Below are 7,201 nucleotides of genomic sequence, written 5' to 3' on the forward strand. Positions count from 1 at the left end.
GAGGTTGAAGACGGGAAGAGAAATGGAAAAACATAGGTATAAGGAAGAAGAAAATAGTGAAATTATCAAAATACCATTGGTTTAATAGAGAAAATAGATGAGGTTAAAAAAAGTATTAAAATTGCAAGTTTTATAAAAGTAAACTAGCCAGTTGCAATAAATTCAAAATCGGTACTAAAGTTGCGTAACAGAACAAACCACAAGTACTAAAATAACACTTAACTCTTTTTATCATCGTTGCGTATTATATTTGTTTTCTGCACATTAATTCATGCTTTGCTAATATATTCTTCATGGTCATGTGCATGTTGGATTACAGGAATGAGGTCCGTAGTCACTCCTTTTTTTTCCATTGCAGGCGGTTATGTTAAACACAACCAATATTTTAATAAATATATTTCTTTTGGCTTCATTATTTGTTCATTGCAAACCATTCACAGACAATGATGAATTTAAACCTGCAAATTTTATATAGTTTTTTATTTTCTTTTTTCTTTCAACCTAGCTATGTAGATTTTTGTAATCATGTTTAGCTTCCTAGATGAAGAAAAAAGTTTTATGAAGTTGACTGAAAATCTAAAGCAGTAACAGACCAAGTTACGAATGACTCGGGTAAAAAAGGGTTACGTGCTATATAATATTTGTTTTGACTCGTTTTTTATGTTGTTATGTATGTGAAAATATGATATTTGTTACTCATTTTGTTGTGTTGTTATGTATGTTAAAGTATTTTCAAAGAGTGACACTGGTACATGTTTGAACACACATTCTTGGTTATTACGAGAAACCGAAAATGACTTACAAATCCAAACCGGTTAAACTGTAAGAATTGGTTGAAATGCCAACTCGTTTAGAAACTTGACTGTAATCTTGGGCCTCCATTTAACCTAGAGCTGGTCCGAGCCATATGGACTTGCGATCATATGTTTAGTCTTAAACGGGCTTAATCACGTTGACCAAGTGCATGAAAAATATTACATACTACTTGAATTCAAGGCTATAATAGCCAACATATGTGCGGAAAAAGATAGTGGCCTCACCATGGTATATTTACAAGACCAGCAATACATTTAAGTTGATCACAAAATGAAGGGGTCAAACATGTGGCTTGAATATTTACAATATGATATGATACCCGAAAGAGTCCAAATAAGGGTGCACGGTTTGTCTCGTGTGATATGATGGAATTGTGAGTAGCTACACTGGTGATGGTTGTAGTGGTAGTGGTGGTTGTTGATGTAATGGAATTGGAATTGGAGAAGGTGAAAGCAGTGATGGTTTTGGATGAATGAGGGTTATCAGGAATGCTAATGATTACAACTGTTGTCAATTGGGTGCGTTCTTCATCATCGTCACTGGGATTATTCATCTTTCTTTCTCAATCAATGTGCGTGAAATAAGAGGAGGATAATGATGAAGAAGAAGATGTTGACTCGGCTACCTACATGGGGTTTTAGTTTAGTTGAAACATAGGAAGGAAAGTGGGACGAGGTTTCTTGCTTTCTTTCTTCCATGGATTCTGATTTGATAGTGACAGGTATTGACTGTCTCCTATTTCTACGAGAGAGAAAACGAAGGTTCAAAAGTGAAACAATTCTTTAAAAGACTAAATCTAAAATCGATATGTTGGTTTCTAGGTTTTTTTAAAGTCATTATATATTATATTGTTTCCGGTGGGAAAAACTGCTACAATATTCAATATACACCGTTAGATCATGCTGAGATTAAACCTGGACCATTCAAAGTCCATTAATACCTTCTAGAAGCAGCAGTTGGAGGCGGTTATGCAATCCGTATATGATTCCTAAACTTTAGGCCGTGTGAGCTTTTCATTCTATCCAACTCCTACAATTCAGCAACACTTAACCTGCCATTAAACTGCCATTAAACCACTATACAGATAATATTAATTAATTTTTTTAATGTATCATATATCTTATAAGTATTTACAAATCAATGAAAAATAAAAGCAGATAAACGTTTAAACTTCTACAAATATAAACATCGAATCATTCAAGTAAAATCATAATATCCAATAAAAGATAAATTCTATAGGAGTACCAAAATTATACAGCTAAACTTTTCTATATCCTAATTATATTAAATTAATAATATATAGCATTATGACTATATCTATCTTTTTTCTAAAATCAACTAAAAAACTAAATTATAAATTAAACCAAATAGTTTATATGAGGACCAAAATCATACAGCTAAAATTTTCTATATTATACTTATATAAAATTAATAATAAATATCATTATGAGTATATCTAATTTCTTCTTTCTGAAAAACAATTAAAAAATTAATTTATAAATTAAACCAAATAGTGAGTTATGTATGAGTTATGCTTTTAAATAATTTCATTTTCCTCCATTAAAAATGGCACAAAATAACTGTTGTCGCTCTCTTTCATAATTCAAAATTAAAGAGAGTAGTGGGTTAGTGGAATGACACATGGCGGCATTTCATTTGTTATACATCACTATATAAGAACATTCACATCAGTAAAAACAACATACATGCATTTGTCTAAATCTGTTGCAATGAAGATCACCATTGAAAACACAAAAATGGGTCCCACGGTAATTTGTTAACCAACTTATATTTGCTACCTTCATTTTTTAAATTTGGACATTATGCTAACGAGTATTTTTTTTCATGTTCTATGTTAGAGTGAGCCTATCTACAAAACCTCGAAACATGAAGCAGATGACAAAATGAAGAAGAAACCTAAAAAAGGAAAGCAAGTCATACCCGGATCACCTCTGTAAGTTTTAAACTTTTAGCCTTTGAGTTCGTATCTGCTGCATTCCTCTATTCCATCTTTACAAATTCAGCTAAACTTAAACTGCAATTTAAAAATCATACAGATATTTATTTCATGAATATAACATTTGAATATCCATTTCTTGTGCAGACTAATTCAAAACTTAGATCTTCAAACGCAACCGAGTTACACGTGTTAACACTTAGATCTTCAAAGCTTACTTCTTTGTTTTGTTTCGTTTTAAATTATCGTATGTAATGCAAGATTTCACTACTTTGTTAGTTTCTTTTGAGTTTGGTTTGTAATGACTTTGTTTTAAATTACTTTGTTTTGAGTTAATCTACAAATTATGATGTTGAGGTTATTTATGTTTTTACATACATGCTATAAATTATTTCTTATACTATAATAACAATGTTTACATGTAAATGAACATCATATAATTGGTTTTAAAGTTTAGAACTCGAAACTTTTACTTAGATTTTAAATTAAAGTTTAAAACTTTTTACTTGTATTAAAAACAACTATCAATCAAGAACACTACTAATAAAAAACAAACAACTCAAAATTTCAACATATTTAGTGTTTTAACAACCATAAGTTATAAATTCATAGATCCTTAGCATATTGCACTCATTTTGCTTTGGTCTTACAACATATTTCATATTTAAATTTTAATAAATTGTATATGTTTTAAACTATACTACGTGTGAAGTAAATAAATAAAAAAAGGTATGAATACACTAACATCTGGAGTGGTCAAATATGAGAATATCATAAAATGTGTATCTCCCAAATTTATCCTGCATCATCCATAGCCCTAAAAACATATAACATTCATAAATAGTATGTAACACCTAGTAAAGGTTAACATAATAAATAAAATAGTTCATGTAGATTTTTATTGTTGAAAATCATATAACATAAGTTTTTTTATCAATAAAAACTACACGGTTACACTTTAAACTTTTAAAAATATTTGTATTTCCTCTTTCCAAGAAAACAAAGTTGGAGGTTATCAAAAGTCGAAAACGTAAGGTGCCGGGAATCCTTATACATACTGATTAATTAACTCCTTTGTCATTTTTTTTTCTTTAGTTCATTTTATAACATCAAGAAATTTGATGAGGTATGTTTTATTTAAAATATAAATATATATTTTTTTTGCCTTTCAAGCCATATATCTAATATATTGTTAAATTGATTCATTTTAAAAAGCTTTTAATATAATTCCGGTGACAAAAAAATCAATAATTTCACTCGAGCTGCTTTAAAGCGGGGTATAAACTTTACAACATTTATTAACTTTAAGCATAATAAACATTTAAAGCTAACAACAGAAAAAAACCCAGCAAACAACGATTAAAATAACAAATCTTTTACAACACCATAAGTTTACCTTTATTAACTGTTAGAGCATCCTCAATCGTTGAGCAAGAACTTCATCTCCGTCAATCGACTCGCCACCACTTGAAATAACTGTATGTATAAAAGCATGGCATCGTTAGACACATAATTAGGCTTTTGGGTTGAATAAACCCTAATAAATCGATGAACGGGCATACCGACTACCACCACCAACAACGTCTGTAGAGCAGAAAATTGAAAAATCAGCGAACATTTAACCATCCGTAGTGCTACAAATAGGCGACATAGATTTCAAGTCTACACTTAGGGGTTAGACGAAAACATTAACCGACGAAAACCAAACAACGAACACGACCATCGGCTTACAAATCAAAAACCTCCCCATTGTTTATCGATATTACAAACCCTGATTTGATATCTGATGGATTTGCTAAGGCAAATGTTAGAGGCATCTTGGGTTTTTCTAAAAAACCCCTTAATAGGCGGCCTATAGCACTATATGTCGCCTATTAAGGGGTGTTTTTAGAAAAAAAAATACCCACTTTTAGTCGTATTATGTTTTTTTAGTTTATTTTTTGTGTTTTTTTCTTTTCTTTTTATGTCTTTATTTTTTTTGTTTCCTTTTTTTTATTGTTTTTATATAATAAATTTTTAAAAACAATAAACATTATTTATATTCAAAGTTTTTGTAACAATTTTTTTTTACCAAAACAATAAACACGTATATACACCAAACCAAAATATTATTATATACAAAAATATCGTGTTTTTACATAATAAAACAAAATACACACAAACTATCCAAACGCACTGCGCGATAAGTACGGGGGACGTGCTGTGGCGGTGGCTAATATCAAAACAATAACTAATTAATAAAATAGATGAATTAAAAGTAAAAATTAAACGATAATATAAATACGTACCTCATGTGCGTCAACATCAACATCAGCATCTGCGTCCCCACCTGCGTCCTCCTCCTCGTCGACAGGCTGATCAACAACCTGGACCTCCGCCGCTGCTATCGGGGCAGGCTCGACTAAAGGCACAGGGACGTAAGCAGCGCGTGCCGACTGGCCGGACACGAGTCGGTCTACCGGCTTACCATCAGGTCCTCGAAACGACTTCACGATATGCATGCTCGTACAAGTACAACATATAAGACAAACACCCCGATATGACAGCTTTACCATTCCGATGATATCAGCAGTACTTGATAGGCGGCCTATAGCTATATATGCGGCCTATCAAGTACAACATATAAGACAAACACCCCTTAATAGGCCACCTATAGCACTATAGGCCGCCTATCAAGTACAATATATAAGACAAACACCCATTAATAGACCGCCTATAGCACTATAGGCCGCCTATTAGGGGGTGTTTGGGGTGTCTCTAACACAACCCTTTACTAATATGGAGAGAGAACAGGGGCGGACTACAAGGGCGGCCACCGAATGATTAGGGTTTGTATCCAGCCTAACTTATTTTGTATTGTTTATTTGAACCCGTTTAACTCATACCAGGCCATATTGGGCCATTTGCTATTTCAACTAAATACATCAAATTGTACAAAGCCCAACTTAAATCTTTACAATACCGAGACCAAATTATTAGATTTATGAACCATTTTTCAGTTCACTACAATTACATAATACCACTATTGAACTATATTTTAAAAGATACCCTGCAACTAAAGATAAATAGCCTTATCATTTTGTTACGTATGTTTCTAAAATTTAACTTAAAACACATTAAATGATACTTTAAAATATTGCATTCAATGCTATTATGTTACGATGTTAGTAATACCGTATTCATTTGATGTACTTTCATATTTAAATGTTATTAGTTGCCTCTGCTACCTTTTGATTATTATATATCTATATGTGTCATATATATACACTGAAATATGTATACTTGTCATATGCATATAAGCCATATAAAATAGAAACATATATCCATGTATCATCAAATGTATATGCCACTTCTGTGTGGTAGATTGCATAAACTCTTAGTTTTTTCGTTTGCAAAATGCAATCGGGATTTATTACTTCATAGGAGAATCCGTCTGACTTGTACTAGGTAGCTTTGCTTCGTATGATAACTATTGCGCGTCATTATTTATTCAAACTACAGCTTTGTAATGGAAGGTCTTTTTGTAATCCATTAAGGTAACACTTTATATTAACGCATACCCTGTCCACCGGGCGGGTATAAAACTAGTTCAGTTTTGTTTTTTCACACAGGTTTCATTCTGTTTTCGTCATTTGGTTTTATTATTCATGTTTGAAAGTTTTGGGCTAACTAATTAATTTAAGCTTGAATAAAATTAATTTACATTAACAACTTGGTTTTGAAAAAAGTTCACCAAAACTTTGATTAGAAACTTTAACTTTCACAACGGTTTTGTAAGACTTGAATTATTGCTTGTTTGATTATCAATACATTTTCACCAATTGCAGGGATTGGTCAATATTAAAAGTCAAAATTGACGTCCAGGGTTCACTGGGTTCACTGGTATGTTTCGCCGATTTGTACTTAATGTCAAATTAAGTGGTGTTAACACGAGTATTAGATAGATTTGTCTCGGGTGTAGATGATACTGTCTCTATGTTAAACACTGTCTTTTTTCAACATTGTGTTTGACGGATTTGATGCTTATTGTTGGGAATTAAAACCTTTATCATATGCCAATAATCTTACATCCAAGAAGGGATAAAAAGATCACTTTAACGATCAATTTAAGAGGGTTACATTTGACGGGGAGACTACAACAACAAAAAAAACATCGGGCTGTCATTTGTCTATGATGTAGTTAGACCGCCGAATTTTCTTCATCGGATTAGTTCATGTTAGTTTCTGTCAAGGGGAATTTATTAGGACACAATTATGTTATTGACGCTTATCATTAACTAATCATGATCAACATAAATAAATTATCCCGGACGAACAAAGTTCTCCCCGATTGTGTATCAATTAAGTTAAGTTAACTCAATTATACAAGTATTCCCGGATGACTTGGGTTTATTCGGATGGAAAGTGAGTGTATGTATGATTGAGTCC

The 7,201-nt window shown here is 31.9% G+C and overlaps 1 long non-coding RNA gene across 1 annotated transcript; it reads right to left on the reverse strand.

Annotated features, from left to right (window-relative positions):
• Positions 1-2,344: 2,344 nt before the first annotated feature.
• LOC143626693 (uncharacterized) lies at positions 2,345-4,565 on the reverse strand. The gene is made up of 3 exons (XR_013152467.1): positions 4,336-4,565; positions 4,170-4,249; positions 2,345-2,851 (listed from the first exon to the last, which is right to left on the reverse strand). It is a non-coding gene; the product is annotated as an uncharacterized LOC143626693 (long non-coding RNA).
• Positions 4,566-7,201: the final 2,636 nt, after the last annotated feature.

Source organism: Bidens hawaiensis, unplaced genomic scaffold (genome assembly GCF_021521415.1).
Source record: "Bidens hawaiensis isolate Kalapana, Puna unplaced genomic scaffold, B.hawaiensis_p1.1 tig00004478_1, whole genome shotgun sequence".
In the NCBI taxonomy this organism is placed as follows: domain Eukaryota; kingdom Viridiplantae; phylum Streptophyta; class Magnoliopsida; order Asterales; family Asteraceae; genus Bidens; species Bidens hawaiensis.